The sequence below is a fragment of the Emydura macquarii genome, unplaced genomic scaffold (genome assembly GCF_026122565.2).
Source record: "Emydura macquarii macquarii isolate MOO-44397 ecotype Brisbane River unplaced genomic scaffold, CSIRO-AGI_Emac_v2 contig_1676, whole genome shotgun sequence".
Taxonomy (NCBI): Eukaryota; Metazoa; Chordata; order Testudines; family Chelidae; genus Emydura; species Emydura macquarii.
In genome coordinates, this window is record NW_027131813.1 from 1,278,013 (window position 1) to 1,294,039 (window position 16,027).

At 41.1% G+C, this 16,027-nt stretch overlaps 1 protein-coding gene across 2 annotated transcripts in view; it reads left to right on the plus strand.

Moving 5' to 3' along the window:
• Nucleotides 1-16,027, plus strand: part of MSRA (methionine sulfoxide reductase A) — a 395,608-nt gene that overhangs the window by 70,157 nt on the left and 309,424 nt on the right. The window contains exon 1 of one of the 2 annotated variants that reach the window (XM_067556165.1): nt 10,512-10,572. The exons of the other annotated variant lie outside the window; for it this stretch is intronic. The gene's annotated coding sequence lies outside the window, so the exon portion shown is untranslated. Of the gene's footprint in view, nt 1-10,511; nt 10,573-16,027 lie in introns of those variants that run through there. 2 annotated transcript variants of the gene reach the window in all.

Genomic DNA, 16,027 nt, shown 5'->3' on the forward strand with positions numbered 1-16,027 from the left:
CCTCCTTCCAAAATCTGGCTTTCTGTATTCTGTGTTTTGGTGACCTTGCACTGCTCCAAAAACTCCCCTTCCCTTAGGTCAGAGGAGGCAGCGTCTTTTCCTGGCAAACTCCTTTAGCATATTTGTTGACCAGTCATTAGGAGTTGAGCACTTCTGATTGTCCCTGGTGTGAAACATAAAAGTCTGGGGAACCTTTGACACGACTCTGCGATCCCATGGTGGATATACATACAGAGGCTTTCCACGATACAGCAATTTCATGACGATAACTGTCCCAGTTCAGGGCAACTGCACTTGTATTCCCACTCCGTGATTTCTCAAAGACACCACTCTAAGCTCCCAGCTTCTCAGCCATCATCTCTTTTGGGCAGAAACCCACATCTCTCTACCTCCTGACTGGGGTTTTTTAAGGTTGCACAGTTCCCTGCCTCCATTGTGATATTCCCAGCAAGTTAGACCACCTCAACAGGCCAGCATCTGCGCTTTGTTTTCTCTTGAAAGACTTATGAACAGCATAATTGCCAGCACTTAGAAGTTACCACACAGTTCTTATAAGCAAGCACATTTATTCTTAAAGAGAAAGCATTACAGAGAAAACATATTAAAAACAATTAAAGAATCTACTTGCATGCTAATAATCTTACCAGAATTCCAACAAGGGTTCTGGTGAAAGTCAGTCCTTCAAATCCCACAAAGGGTTTCTTCTGTGGTTGCAAGTTCATAACAACCTTAATTCAGAATCAGAACAACCAGTTGGACAGTTCATCCATTTTTTATACAGCTTGAGACTTTGATCTCATCTCTGGGAACAGGTAATTAACAGAGAGTGATCTCCTCCTCAGAGCATAGCTTCAAAAAACTGGATTTTTGCAGAACCAGAGATGAGGAATTTGCATTCACCTTTTCCTAGAGATTCCCCAGGCAAACCATTTTACACTGTTTATCCCAAAAGTCCATTCTAGTCTACTGCGTTGTTCATTAAAGTTCTTTGCAATTCATTACACTTCCCAGAGTTCACATCCAACTTCTCCAGCAGAGAGAGGTTACCTACAATCCCAGTCCACAAAAATCCTTAAATCATTCACAGACCCCAAACATACTTAAACTTAATTAAATAAGATCTCCCAAGGAAATTGCCATATCTGTTACAACAGCTGCATAATAGCTTCATCATACCAACCAGAATTCATAAACTGTAGAGACAGAATCCCCAAATCATCACAGCATGACACTTATTAAAAAATTAACATTATTCAAAATCAGTGTAGCATATATTAAATGGATTAAAATCTGTCTGATAGATCTCAATAGCTAATTGCGAATGGGGAATCATGATACAAATGTGATATTTCTCGTGGGGTTCTCCAGGTATCTATTCTTACTCCAGTGCTAGTCAATATCTTTTTCAGTGGTCTGAAAGAAAGCATAAAATTCTTTTAGTTAAAGTTTACATATGACAAAACTTGATGGTGTGGTAAATAATGATAAGGACATGTCCGTTTCACAGAGCAAGTTGGATGGCTTGTTAAACGGGGATCATTTGAACAATGTGCATTTTATTTTAATACAGCCAATTCCAATGGCATACACATGGGTCACACTTAACAGGATGGGGGACTGTATCCTGGAAAGTAGTGTCTGTGCAAAGGATTTAGGGATCATGGTGCAAATGCCCCATTCAATGATAATTTCTCATTGGCAACTACTTTTTGAGATCTGCAGCTCGCCAGTTCTTAATCCATTTAATGTGTGCTTTATTGATATTGCTATTTTTAAATAAGAATGTTGTGCAGGATTAATTCAAACTCCTTACAAAAGTCTATGTATATTTCATCCACTGTCATGTTTATCAGTCAAATTTGTAATCTCACCAGTGAAGGAAATCACGTTTGTTTGACAAAATGTATTTTCCATAAAAGTATGTTGACTGGAATTATTTATATTCCCATTCTTTATTAATAAGATTTTCTAGATAAAATATAAATATATGCTCTACCTCATTCACAATATATGGGTTTGATGGGGGAAATAATGGTGAAATTTTTTGGCTTGTGTTATACAGCAGGGCAGACTTGTTGATCATAGTGGCCGTTAAAACAGTTTTCTACCATAAAATTGGGATTTTGAATAAATAAAATTTTTTGTAAAAAGTGTCTGCTTCCTGCAGAGAATTTCAACTTTTTGTCAAAATCCCAAACACCCCAAAACTAAAGTTTTTGGTTGAAAACTGAAAAATAGGTATTTGGAATTGCTGTCATGACAGATTCATGCCCTCTTTCCCTTCTGTCGGCTGGATTCTCCAGCCAGACTACAGCTCCCTTTATGCACCATGGCCAAGGAATTCTAGATGCAACATGGTGGCAGGCTCAGCAAAAGGGGAGACTGGGGTGCATGATGGGAGATGTAGTCTAACCGGGTATGATAGTCTATAGAGGAGGCCCACAATTCTAAATTAAGTGAATAGGAGCTCTGGGTGCTGAGCATCTCTGAAAATTAAGACCTTCATTTCTAAGTTGGACACCCAAAATAGAGGAACTCAGAATAAATTGCTGCTTTTGAAAATGTGGCCATTTGTCTCCACAGACCTCCCAGCCCCCACTAGATTTGGTTCAAGTCTGAGTCATGAACTCTGATATCCCCAGTCCTGCTTGGTCATACTTAATTTTTTAGCTAAACCACCAAGTCAAATATGTTTTTTAACAGAAAAACCCCCCCACAAACATAAATTGAAAAACAACTTCCCCAGCAGAGTCACAATTTTAATCCCACTAGGTAGAAGGCCCTCTGAAGAATTGACATCCAACAAATTGTTAATTTATGTGCCACCAAAAGCATTTTCTTCCTCTTTGTACTGAATATTGTTATAGAACAGAGAGATTAATTTAATGAAGCTTATTACCCTTGCAGCACTGCTTGCAGCACAAGCTATTACAAATGTTAACTGGCTAAAACATACAATTTCAACTTCAAATCTATTCGAAATTTTCTTGAGGACAGACTGGTAAGAGTGGAGAGTTTATAGGGTTAACATTATAAGAGTCATGTGATCAGTTAGCCAACTAAAATCCCACCAGACTTTTCTGGCTATTATTATTTATTTATTTATCCGTATTGCAGTAGAACCTGGAGGCATCAATCTTGGTTGGGGCAGATTTATTTTAGGTACTATACAAACAGAATGAGACCCCTTTTCTTAGAGGGTTGTGATCTGTGCTATCTGGATTAAGAGTGTCTACTCTTTGGTCAGATGCACCTTTTCCCAGTAGGTCTCTCTCAGCTGCTTTCTGTGTCTTAACCAGCCAGAGGAAAGCCATCCTCCCCTCTGCCAGCTGGGTCATTTGCATTCTCACAGACAACAATTTCCTCAGTAGAATTTGAATATGGTCTTAAAGAGACACAGTTACTTTCCACAAGAATATCAGGATCGGTGTCTTGGAAACAGCGGCTTACCGAGGAGAGGCGGGGGGAGGGGGGCAGGCCCCCGGGTGCCAGCCTGCCAGTGGGGGTGTGCTGGGCCAGCCCTTCACAATGTCCAGGAGGTGGGGGACATAGGAGGCTCTGAGGGGCGCCCAGCCCTCTTCCGCAGGCTGGGGGGCGTGACTGCCCATCTGAGCGGGTGCTAGGCTGCGGGGCTGCAGTGGGAGAGACAGGCGCTGCGCACCGTGCAGTGGGTAAGTGTGGGGAGAAGGAGTGGCGGAGCCAAGCCTGCATTTGTGCCCCCCACCCAAGCCTCACGCTCCCCTCTGCAGGTACAGACCCCGCCCTCCTCGGGGCAGCTGGGGGGCAGTGCCAGGACCCTCCTGCCCTGCACGGGGTGGCCATGAGACCTGAGAGCTGCAAATGTAGACTTAGACCCTGGGCGCCAGAGACCCTTAGTACACCACTGCCTGGAAAACTGGGACCTGGATTGGGGTACCCTCTATCACCCCTTTTTCTGTCCCTGAGAGGTCAGTTGTGTGACTGCTCTCTTCCGAAAGGTCAGTTACACAGTTCGCTCTCAAAACCTGAGTCACAGGCTAAGTGCCTGGGTGCACAGATGCTGAATCAGCCCTTCTGTTTGGGCAATCTCTCTCAAGTGACCAGTGAGGAGACATTTATGTACTCCCATTATTCTTTCCCCAGTTTCCTCCTCTGGGCCCCCCTTAGGACACATATCTCCATGCTTTCTAGTGCGTGATCTGTCCCCTGTTCATCTGCAAAGGGCTCACAGCTAACAGCCTGGACAGTTTTTTTCACTGACAAGCACTACACCCTCCTCCCTTCCAGTTGTGGTGCCTTCAGCTGCAATGCAGGAGCTGGTGTCAACCTCCCCCACACCTGGAAACATGCTGCTTCCCTCTGCTGCAGAGGAATTAAAGAGACTCTCCCATTCCTTCAGCAGTTCCTGGGACTTTATCCTTACCCTCTGGGGTCGCAGCATAATATTCCTTCTTGCTCTGGGTTGCCACACTAACAATTTTAGCTACATGGAGAAAACATTTCCAATAAGCATGTCAAACGGGATGTCTACCATCACCCCCACAATCAAAACACTTTCCAAATCTTCCCACATCATATGAATTCTAGCTAGTGGCACAAGGAATTTGGTTCTACCCATCCCCACAATTTCTGCTATTTGACCAGGTAATATGCTAGCATCTGGGATCACACTCTGCTTGATCAGAGAAATCTGTGCTCCTTTGTCATTCCACTCCAGACACTCTCTACCATTAATGCTGACAACCTTAATGTGCTCAATATCTGGCTCTCAAAAGACTAATCTCACAAAACCAGTATGATAAGTCTCAGCCACCTGTGAGGTTTCTGTGTTGAGGACAGCAGAATTAACATGAGCTATTTGTTGTCTGCTTCCTCCTAGTACAGGACATGTATTCGTCCGTTGACCAGTGGAATTACAGTGCCCAATTCCCTTTTGGGCTCTTCTGTTTTCACAGGAGATTTGGGATGGGGATTAGAGGAATGATTTTGGGGAGGTGAGAGCCCAATCTCCTAGCCCCCTTCCTTTTTCCCAGGGGTAAAAGGGGAACTCTGCTTCCCACCAGATTTAAACTCCTCTTTCTGTGGTTTGTTCTCAATAGATGCCTGGGTCTGCTCAAAGGCATCTAGAGATGCCATCTCATCCATGGTTTTCACATTTTTGTCCCATAGACACTGTTTCACATCATCTTTACATATGCTTAGGAAATGCTCCGGAGCAACAAGGTCAAACATTTCTTCAAAGCTTGCATCGCCTTTTCACCTCTCCCATTTTCCCATCAAATCTTTCATCCTGTTTACATATTCCCCATTACTCATACTAGCATTTCTCTTAAGATTTCTAAATTTCACACTATATGTTTCAGGGGTAAACTGAAATAATTTAAAAAAAGTTTCTTTGAATTTACACTAATCTAAAGCATCCTGAATCAGCAATTCATTGAATATATTCAGAGCTTTACCAGTTAACTTTGCAACCAGAGTGGGGATTCTCTTGTCATCCAGAATCTCTTGAGGCACACACACAGCCTCTCAAAAGTAGTGAAATACTCTGGAATTTCGTCTCTCTTTTTGTATGCAGGGTACAATTGTTTGCATTTATGGATTTTTGGAGAGGTGGGAATCAGTGGTGTGTGAGGGTTCTGGTTCTGGTTTTCTAGCAAGTCCAGTTAGTGTCTCTGCTGTTTTCCTTCTCCTCCATGGCCAATTTCTGGGCCTCAACTTCCTTTGCTTTCAGTTCTAAGGCTCTCTGACGTTCTTTCTCTTTTTCTGCTGCTTGCAGTTTGGACAGTACCAGCCTTGCAACTGCATCACTTGGGCTCGTTTTTATGCCTTTTCTGTCCCTGTTTCCCTCCCCCATGCTTCACTCCCCCCCTGCAGGTACAGACCCCCGCCTCCCTAGGGCAGTTGGGGGGTGGTGCCGAAACCCCTCCTGCCCTGTATGAGGGGTGTGAGACCGGGGGGCGGGGGCGGGGGTTTAAATATAGGCTTGGCACCTGGATGCCAGAGACCCTTGGTACGTCACTGAGCCCTTCTAAATGAGAGAGCCTACTCTTTTCCAAGGCTGAACATCAATAAAAGCTGAACAGATTTTAAAAAAATTTTACAATTGAATTTCCTCCCGGACTGAGACTAAGCCTGAGAAATTCGAGTCTCAAGGCATTTTTGAGAAAGTTATGAGTGATTGGAAATAGGTGTCTGGATTGAAAGTGCCTTACTAAATGTTGGTAGTTTTTGTACTTGTATATGTACCTAGAGCTCAACTTGCTATTTGCTAGGGCCAATTAATTTAATTACTTCAGTCCAATAAAGTAATGAGAAAAGAATGAGAAAAGAATGTTCAAACATTGTGCCTGAGTATATTTAAAAGGGAAAAGATTTTTAACAAGTATTCTGAATGGCCTTTTATAACAACCAGTGGGTAACAATGTCCCAGCATTCCTAAGGTCTGAGGACTCACTCTGTGTCCACATGGACCAAAGTCATTTATCTGTGGCATCTATATGGGCAAAGACCACAGTACCCCATTTCCCCTTTTAGACCTTGGGTACCTCTGGAACAATTAGCCCCACCAGGTTTCTCTTGCTTTCTAGCTGATACAGATTCTCTCAGTTGGTCAACATTAAGAATAAAAAACTAAATTAAACTTACACTTAAAGCAAAAATGGTTTTAGAACTAGATTGAAAGAACACATGAGAACAATGAAGGGCATTTACATTTTGTCATCTAGATATAGTTTATAAAAAGTCATGCCAGTATGGGCTGTGACCTATGAAAAGTCATGCTGCTATGGGCTATGAGGCTTAATTAAAAGGTTAAAGATTGATAGCTGTAATCCTGATATGGTGGCAGCAGTATCATGGTCTCACAGAGCATGCCTGTTACTGAATCCCATCTCCAGTAGATCGTTCTATAGTTCACAGCCTATGGGAGGGTGGTTTAAATGAGCTTCTAATATCAGTCTTCTTTTTTCTGTGCAGATTCTTCTACATAAAGGACTTCCATTCTGCTTGTCAGTGAGGCCCCCCAGAGTAAGGGGGCAAATTTTTCATTAGCATTTTGGGAGAAGACTGTCGTTAATACATAACTGCATTTATATAAATACAGACAGCCTGACTCTTCTCTGTAAATCAGTGTGTGTATCAGTATAAATCAAGAGTAATTTCAATGAAGTCAACAGAGTTATACTGGTATATAACTAGGGTAAGTGATAGGAGACTCAGTCTTTCAATTCCTCCTGTTTATATGACCATTTTAAAAGTCTTTCCTCTGCTTCAAAAGAAGCAGTGTGAGACATCTGAAAGAATCCTCCCCTACTCCCATAGGCATCTGGGTTAACATCTTTGTTGGAGCAAGTTGCTTTAGCATGCTAATGAATTCTCAGCCCTAGGGGACTCTTTCTGCAAAGTTACCTTGCATCAAATTTCATACTGTTAAAAACACACAAGAAAATTTAACCCACAAAACAGGCACAATCATCTATCATGCTGCTGCAGCAGGGAGCTAACATAACATGAACAGTGTGACGAGATGATCACCTCAGAGAACAGAGTGTTCTGTGTAAAGCAGAGTATGCTAATCCATAATATTATTCTGTCTTGGGTGTTGTAGGCATGGCCTTGTGTATAACTCAATATACAATCTTGTAAATTGCTCTATGATTGTCCTTTTTGTGTTTTCCACATAACTCTGCTCCAGAATCTGATTTTATTTAAAAAGAAAAAAAAAAAGGTCTTGTCCTTATTAGTTGTCAAAGTATGATTTAAAAAGGAGAATCAAATGTAACTAATGCCATGATGTCTGCTTGAGTCTGCAGACAGCATGAAACAATAGCTCTGAGAAGTTTGAAATGTTCTCAATGGGTTGTTAACTCTGAAGCCTAAAAATGCAACTTTAAATGCAAACAGGACACTTTAAAATTGCTAACTATATAATTGATCATTTTAGCAGAAACATTAAGCTTCTCCATTGCTTTTGGCTGCAACACCAGATGGTGGAGTGGGATGCAGAAGACTAGTAAGTTTCTCAGGTGGGAAATGAAGAGTTCAAACCCTTCATCTCTCCATATTTAGTCTCGTCTGCCCTTGCTCAAAAGGGAGAAGAAAAACAGAGGCATCCCTTTTCCAGTAAGAAAAACCATAGATGCATTGTGATGGCCAAAATCCAAAACAGACTCCCCTACATTTCCGGGTGTCAGAAGCACCAATTATCTTCTGTGCAGATGTCAAAACTTCCAGCTTTCCTTTTACAATAAAGTTTATATATTTTCAATACAAAAATCTTCTATGCATTGAAAATGTGGAGGGCAGTGTATATTTAAATGTAATAACGAGAGTTCTGTGGCATTTAAAGACTAACACATTTAATATTTGCAGACATAAGCTTTCGAGAGACTTCAGCTCTTCTTCAGATGCAGTAATACCTCTGTGTTACCTATTTTCTGTATTACTGCATCTGAAGAAGAGAGCTGAAGTCTCTCGAAAGCTTATGCCTGCAAATATTACATTTGTTAGTCTTTAAAGTGCCACAGAACTCTCATTGTTTTTGCTGTATACAGACTAACATGGTTACCCCTCTGGAACTATTTTAAATGTAATGTTAACATAAATAAGAAGGAATACTGTACTGGTTGTGTTATATTGGCTAGTGTTTGGGTGGTGGCAGGAAGGAGAGAGAATCTCTGAGGTAGGGGAATTCTGCTAACCCGACTGCTTAATTTAGATCTAATGTGCACATAGGAGACGGGATCTTAGTTATATGGTACATGCACTAGATTTTCACCATTAGAGATTTAGAGCATAATTTACCCTAAGTTTCAAGTGAAAATAGTTTGAATACTCTCTTTGTACTCCCAGTGAACATTTGTTTGGAATAACTGGTGGTCTGTTCTATGAAGAAATCCTGCGACTAAGTGGCAGGTTGTGTGATGGGTCAATTTTGAAATACATTGGCAGAGCTTTGTGGTGGAAGCTTGTACAGTATCCTCTTTCACTGTACCTGGAGTTAGTGGTTTCATCTATTATTGTAATGAACATAATAGCTTTGGTGGGAGAGTATTTTCTGGCAGCCATGTCTTGAAAATGTTTCGATGTTCAGAAATGAGTTTAATAGTTGAAAGTGGTGAGTACTGAATAGTCCAGGGGTTCTCAACCGGTGGTACGCGTACCACTAGTGGTATGCGGAGGAAGGCTTGGTGGTACACGAGACGTACCTGCCGCTGCCGCCGAATTCCCCCCCTCCGCCGCCGAAACTCACCCCCCCACCGCCGCCGCAACCCCCCGCCGCCTAAAATCCCCCCCCCCGCCGCCGAATAAGCTTACCGCATTGCCGCTGAACCCCCCCCCCCCCTCCGTTGAAGACGCAGATCACTGCCGCCGAAATCCCTCCCATCGCTGCCAAAAAGCAACCCGGCCGGCTCTGCATTCGAGAAACCCTGCCACCGAAATGTGGGTAACGGGGGCCAGGATTCGGCGGCGAGTATTGCTCTCCGCAGCTCATTCCGCTGCCGCCACTGTTTCTCCTTTTTTTATTCGAGTACCACTCGGGTCAGGACCAGTGGTACTTGACCTGACTCGACTGGTACTGGGGAAAAAAAAGTTGAGAGCCGCTGGAATAGTCCATTGTACATTAACTTTTACTGCTACTTTGCAAATCTAGTGATCAAAGATTCATGTTGGAGAAAAGCTGTGTCTTGTAAAGCAGAATGTAGTACAACTCCATCCCTTCATTGCATACTCTTGACACAGTAGAGATCTTGCATGCTACCTGACTGTGATACCTCTGAGCCTGCGCCTGCTGAAACCTGAGTTGCCTCTAGAGCATGTCTATGCTATAGACCTAAGTCGACCTCTCTTACGTCAACTTACAACCACTGCAATAATTACTGCAGTGGTTGATGTCCACACTACCCTCCTTCTGTCGATTGGTGCGCATCCTCACCAAGAGCGCTTCCACTGACTAAAGAAGGGCAGTGGGAGGAGCTGAGAGTAGGCTGTAGCTGCCTGGCTTTCTTGTCCATTTCTTTTTCCATGCTTGAGCCATGAAATTGACAAGACAGACAAAAGCCAAGGTAAGTAACAGTGTCTGTGCCCTAACTACACCAACCTAAGCCCCATGCTTCTCCTTGAGGTGAAATTATGATGTCGATGTAGTGGGGCACTTACAAGACAGTAGTGTGTACAGTGCCTTACATCAACCTAACTGTGTAGTCTAGACCAGACCTAAATCTGAGATTGTTTAAATGTGATGAGTCATCTCTGAGTGTGATGAGTCATCAGAGGTAATTTTCTGCAGGTCAAATGATAGGCCACACCCCATTCAACCAAGGATCAGCAGCCAGACCACAGATAAGGATCCACCCAGGTGATCCCAAGGCAGGTATATAGACTTCTAAGGGAAGCAGTCTCTGCAGCCTGCTCAGTGTCTCTGACTGGCAGGGAACACTCCCATTGACAGTAGTTTCAACAGACTGCTCCTGCTGGCACCTGCTCCTGCTCTAGGTGTGCCAGTTTCCATGCTACCAGCCCCTACTCCAGCCTTCATCTGCTCCTGACTCAGTTGGCGACCCAGCGACACTGATACAGAGATCAAAGAGGGTAATTACTGTGAAAATTAAAACAAACAATTTTCACATATTCCAACTTTTCTTACTTTAGTGCATAGTGTAAGTTCTGTTGGCTTTGCTTTTAAATTATAAGGAAAATCATTCTGAAAGCAGATTGACAGTCATAGTAAAATATTTTTGGAATTGATTCATGGCGTATAGATTCATTAAATATAAGTGATGGAGCCTTGTCAAGACTTCTGGTGTTTATTTTCAATTTTGCATCAGAGGAAGAGATTTGTGATGTCATGGGGGAGTCATAATAGAGTGCCTAAAGTACAGAGGTGAGCTGTACTTGTGATCTTTCTCTCTGTCTCTCTATGTCTCTCTAACTTCTTTCCAAGTGGAGTCTCACAATTCACTCCACATTTGCCTGGAACCAATGTTACAGCACCTGCTGCTTCCTAACCAGATTCCTGCCAGCAGGTCTGACTGGGTGTGGCCCGTTATGGAACCTTCTCTGGGAACTATGACCATATGGTAAACACAGCAACAGAGAACAGAGTGGTCAAAAAGAGTGTGATTTATTTATTCATAGGAACAGCATAAGCAGAGAGAAAAGGGTTAAAAGTGTCAAAAATGTTTTGTGATAATACAGCCTGAGAAGGTGAGCTGATATACAAACCAAATCAATAGAAAACTGCATTAAATAATTTATTGCCTCAGGATCAAATTCTGATCTAAATTACTCAAGTGTAAATCAGGGAACTTCATTGACTTTAACAGAGTTACCTGATTTACACTGAAGTAACAACTAATATCAGACTTTGGCCCTTCAAAAGTATTGACAAATGACCTAATCCTGCAACTTGTATTCAGGCAAATCTATCATTGAAGTTAATTAATGAGAATTTTGCATGAATAAGGAAGAAATGCTGCAGTTGGTAGTTGTATCCTAGCCTCAGGGAAATTGCATTGTAACCCTCAATAGATAGAGGTTGGTTTATGCCCTGAAGCATGAGATTTATATCCCTTCAAAAACTCTTGATTTTCTGTATAACTCCAGATGTTCTTGGTATCCATATAGATGTCTAATCCTTTTTTGCATCCTGCTAAATTGTTGTACTACTTATTGTTTTGTGGCAATGAGTTCCACAGTCCAATTGTGTACTATGTGAACAAATGTTTCTTTTAATCTGTTTTGAATTTGCCTGTGATGGAGCAGCAAGGCCCCACACCAGCAGAGAAAGGTTTAAAAAGAGCCTATGGGCCCAGCTATTTCTGCCGTGTATACCTGTAGCCAGTGCCGAGCCTGGAGGGAAAATAAAAGGAGAGAACTTGGCTCAGTTCAGGGCTGATGATACCTTTGTATCTAAGGCAGATAGCTGTTGGTGAAATGCCTGTAGCGTTAAGAATGAATTTATTGAACTTCACTTTTTGGGCAAAAGTTATAGGAAACAAAAGATGGAAACATTAAACAAATATATGAAGAATGCTGGGAATTCAGTGCACAATATGGGGAAAAAAACAAAAATGCCTCATGTCCATAGGATTAAAGTGTGGATAAAGGAACTAAGAGGAAAGAAAGATATAAAAGAAATTAGCATATATAACCATGGGAAAATGCATTATGGGTGGAAAAATCACATCCTCTAATATAAATGTGGAACTATGTAATTAAATTAAAAAGGGTAGAAGGAGAGCTAAACATTACATTTAGCAAATTGATATATATATGTTATAAATGGGGCAAACTTTGCTAATTATTTATGGATGGGTCTAAAGATGAAAAAAATGAGAGAATGGAGACAGCCGTCTGTGTCCCAACACTTGGAATAAAAATTTTTTTGTAGCTGTTAATGATAGCCAAACTAGCAGGAATGATGTTGTCATTCTACTGGGTGCGTGACCTACCTCTGTTGTCATCTTGTCGGATTCACTATTGGGACTACTGGCAAAAAATGCTATAAAGAATGAAAAAATTGACATAGAGATCACTCTTAAGTAAACAGGAATTTAAAAATCTAATTAAAACTGAACTAAGAGGCATGGCAAGAAGTAAGGACAAAAGAAACAAGGGGGAAGAGATTTCAGCAAGTATGCCCTGGAACTGAAAAATGCTGACATACTGCAAGAGCCTTAGAGAAAGAGTGAGAGAGCTCTGCTCTGAATACTGTGACTTAAACAGTAATTTGGTGTTAATTAACAAACACAAAGATGGGCTATGTGAGACATGCAAGGTCAAAGAAATAGATGATCACATCCTCTGGGAGCATAAAGAGTATGATACTGATAAGGGCATTTTGTATGATAAACTCTGTCACCAAAAGTGACAAAGTTTGCAATATTACATTTTAAAAAAACACAGCAATGAGAGAGTTTAACTATATATCATGAAATCCAGCACCTGGCAGTTCCTGGGCAAAATGGGCAGGGGGAGGGGGAACAGACAGGCAGGCTTGCTCTTCCCTCTACTATAACCCAAGAAGTGAGGCCTGGTCATGTTTAAGTCACTGAGAAGCCTTTTGATTTACTTTGTCTGAGTGTAAGGCCCAGGCAGGCCAGCCTGAGTTAGACATTGGTTTGACTGTTGAAAATGAGGTGAGTTGACTTGTGAGACACCCCTTGGCTCAGGCGAGCTGGTGACAGTATCTTTGTTTCTATTTGTGACAAGGTGCTCTTTACTGACAATGACTCAGAATTCTCTGGCACAGTTGTTTACATATACCCCTAGTGCTCTGCTTCAGACTGACAAAACAAATCAACTACTCTTTTTTACTGTGTCACATAGATACAGTTACAGGGGAGGTTAAGGTTTATATTTAAAAATAAAAGGGAAGTTTAAAACAAAACATAATTTAAAAGGTATCTTGAATATTAGCAAGCCAGGGGCTTCTAACCACAAGATGTTTTTTAAATACCACCCAGACCAATATCTTGTTTTGCCTGAGTAAGGACTACAGGTTTGAATGCCCAGTGGCTTACTGAAGTCAATGTGAGTTGTGGGACTGAGCCTTAAAATAAGATGGTTAGTCTCTGGATCATTACAAGAGCAACCTGAAGATGTGTGTCTTGAATGCACTTTTTAAAACTACAATCATTCTGATGTGCATGTAGGCAAGGGTCAGTGCTTCTCTATGTATGTTTTTATTAATTAAAGCATTTCTGTATCAGCATTTCCATTTGTGGAGCAACCCATTCAATGAAAAAATGCATAATGAAATAGGCACGAAGGGCCACAGTCACCATGGAGAATAGTTAGGTAGAGAGGAGACAGAGATACAGACTCTACTAATAGGCAATTTCCTGTCTTAACCATTTTTAAAATTCCCCCAAAGTTTCCAGTACCATTTTGCTTACCTGTTACTAAAAGATCATTCTACAGGTCCCCTACTGGAGGAATCAATTTGACAAAAACAATTGTGAAATTTAAAGTTGAATCTGGCTGTCTTTTACATTTGTGCATTTTGACTCCCAGCTTTAACCTGTTTCACTTGGACCCCCTTGTAACTCTCTGCTTTGAAGTTAAATTATGTTCCTTTCAAATCAATGAAATCAGTGATGTATCAAGTACTTTTACCAGAACAGAGCGTCTTTGGCAATACACCAGGGATAAATTTGGCCATATGCCTTTTGCAAGATAAGCCCTGTGTGGAAGAAACAAAGCTTCACTCTGCGTTTTAGTTGAGGCTCATCAGAGATCTGAGACTCTTTTATTAGTACAAAAGCACAAGCATATGCGAAGGGAGAGCCACTGACAGGGTTGTCTCTGGTCAGTAAAGGATCTCCACCTTCAGGCAGATTTTAACATATATTTATAACAGTGTTAGAATCACAGCATTCATTCTTATCATTAGTCAAGGTTACAGACATAGGCAAACTGCAGTACAAGCATTTTCAGCTAAGACAATTGATATTTTTCAGCACTGTTTACATTCTTTTCTTCTGCACTGTCTCACTCTGTTTTACCCCCTCCCTTTACCCATAATACATACTTTTCTTGACTAAAATTTAAGGCCTAAGCAGTTTACTTCAACACCTGTTAAGTCTATGGTCAATAACGGTCTGAACAACAGTTATACTATAACTCATAATACAAAATATTTTTTCAAATTAAATTGTATTTATCTTAATATCTGATAGATTTTTTTGCTAATTTCATTATCTATCTTTTTACCAATAATACATTGTTATGCATTGAAGATACATTCAAATTTATTCATGAAGACATGCTGCCATTCATACAGCGATCTAGATGTGGTATTTTACTTTATCCCCTCAGAGAGGTACTTTAGTGAATTACGGCTTTTTATTAACTCCGTAGTAATATGTTATCTTCTAAATTATCTTTGGTATGTAACAATATTGCTATATAATTTACCTATAAAGTGCATGGGTTTATGATGCACTGTGAACAGAAAGAACTGAAGGAGAAGGGTGTTGACAGACTGAACTGGCATGATCACACAGAAGTTAAGAAACAACCCACTTTACCCGCACCTTGGTTCTATGTCCAGCTGTGGAAATGTCTGGGAAAAAAAGCATTAAAAAAATCAGGATGTACAGAATGCCTATAAAAAGGTCACTTAATTTAGTGCTGTGCTGGGAGATGAATTTTTTTGCATGAATTGTCCGTTTAACTCCCTGTCCCCAGCCCTTTGTAGTCTAACCTTATAAAATAAAGAAACAAATTACATACTGCATAAGTTTTTTTTCTGCGACTTCCTATGGATGATATATCCTTCTGATGCTGTGCACCATTCTTCTTCCTCCCATCTTTTCTTCCTTTGAATAGCTTTTAATGCTGATCCCTACTTCTGCCCTCTGAAACTCTCAGTACTACAAATTATGGCTAGAACTAAAACCCCTCTGCATAAATCAAATCAAGAATGCAACTAACAAGACAGGGACAAATCAAAAGTATGATCTTTTACAGTGGTTGCTCTCATCCTTCCCATACTCCTATTCCTTTGACTTCGTCTAAATTAGCATTTTTCCGTACAGTTTCCCATTATTGTTAATACTGCTACCCTGCCCATGGTGTCAATAGTAACTGGACAGCCCAGCTAGTGCAAGAGACAGGAGCTAAACTGCCAGCCTACCTTGGAATTGTGGCGGACATAGGATCAAAACCCACTGAGGAGGCATGAAATATCCTGAGCAGGGTTGGCTCAAGACACCCATTTTTTCTACTTTGTCCTAGGCCTTCTCTTCACTAAGAAAAAAGATGGCTTTTTGTTTTGTGCTATGTCTTAGTTAACATATGATAGAATCCTAGTGTGGACAAAGGAGTTGTAGTTTGTACACATGTTAAAAGCTCAAGGTAAACATAGAATCAGAATAATAGAATATTAGAGTTGGAAGGGACCTCAGGAGGTCATCTAGTCCAACCCTGTGCTGGACTAACCTCATCTAAATTATCTCAGCCAGGGCTTTGTCAAGCTGCAGCTTAAAAACCTCTAAAGATGGAGATTTCACCACCTCCCTAGGGAACCTATTCCAGTGTT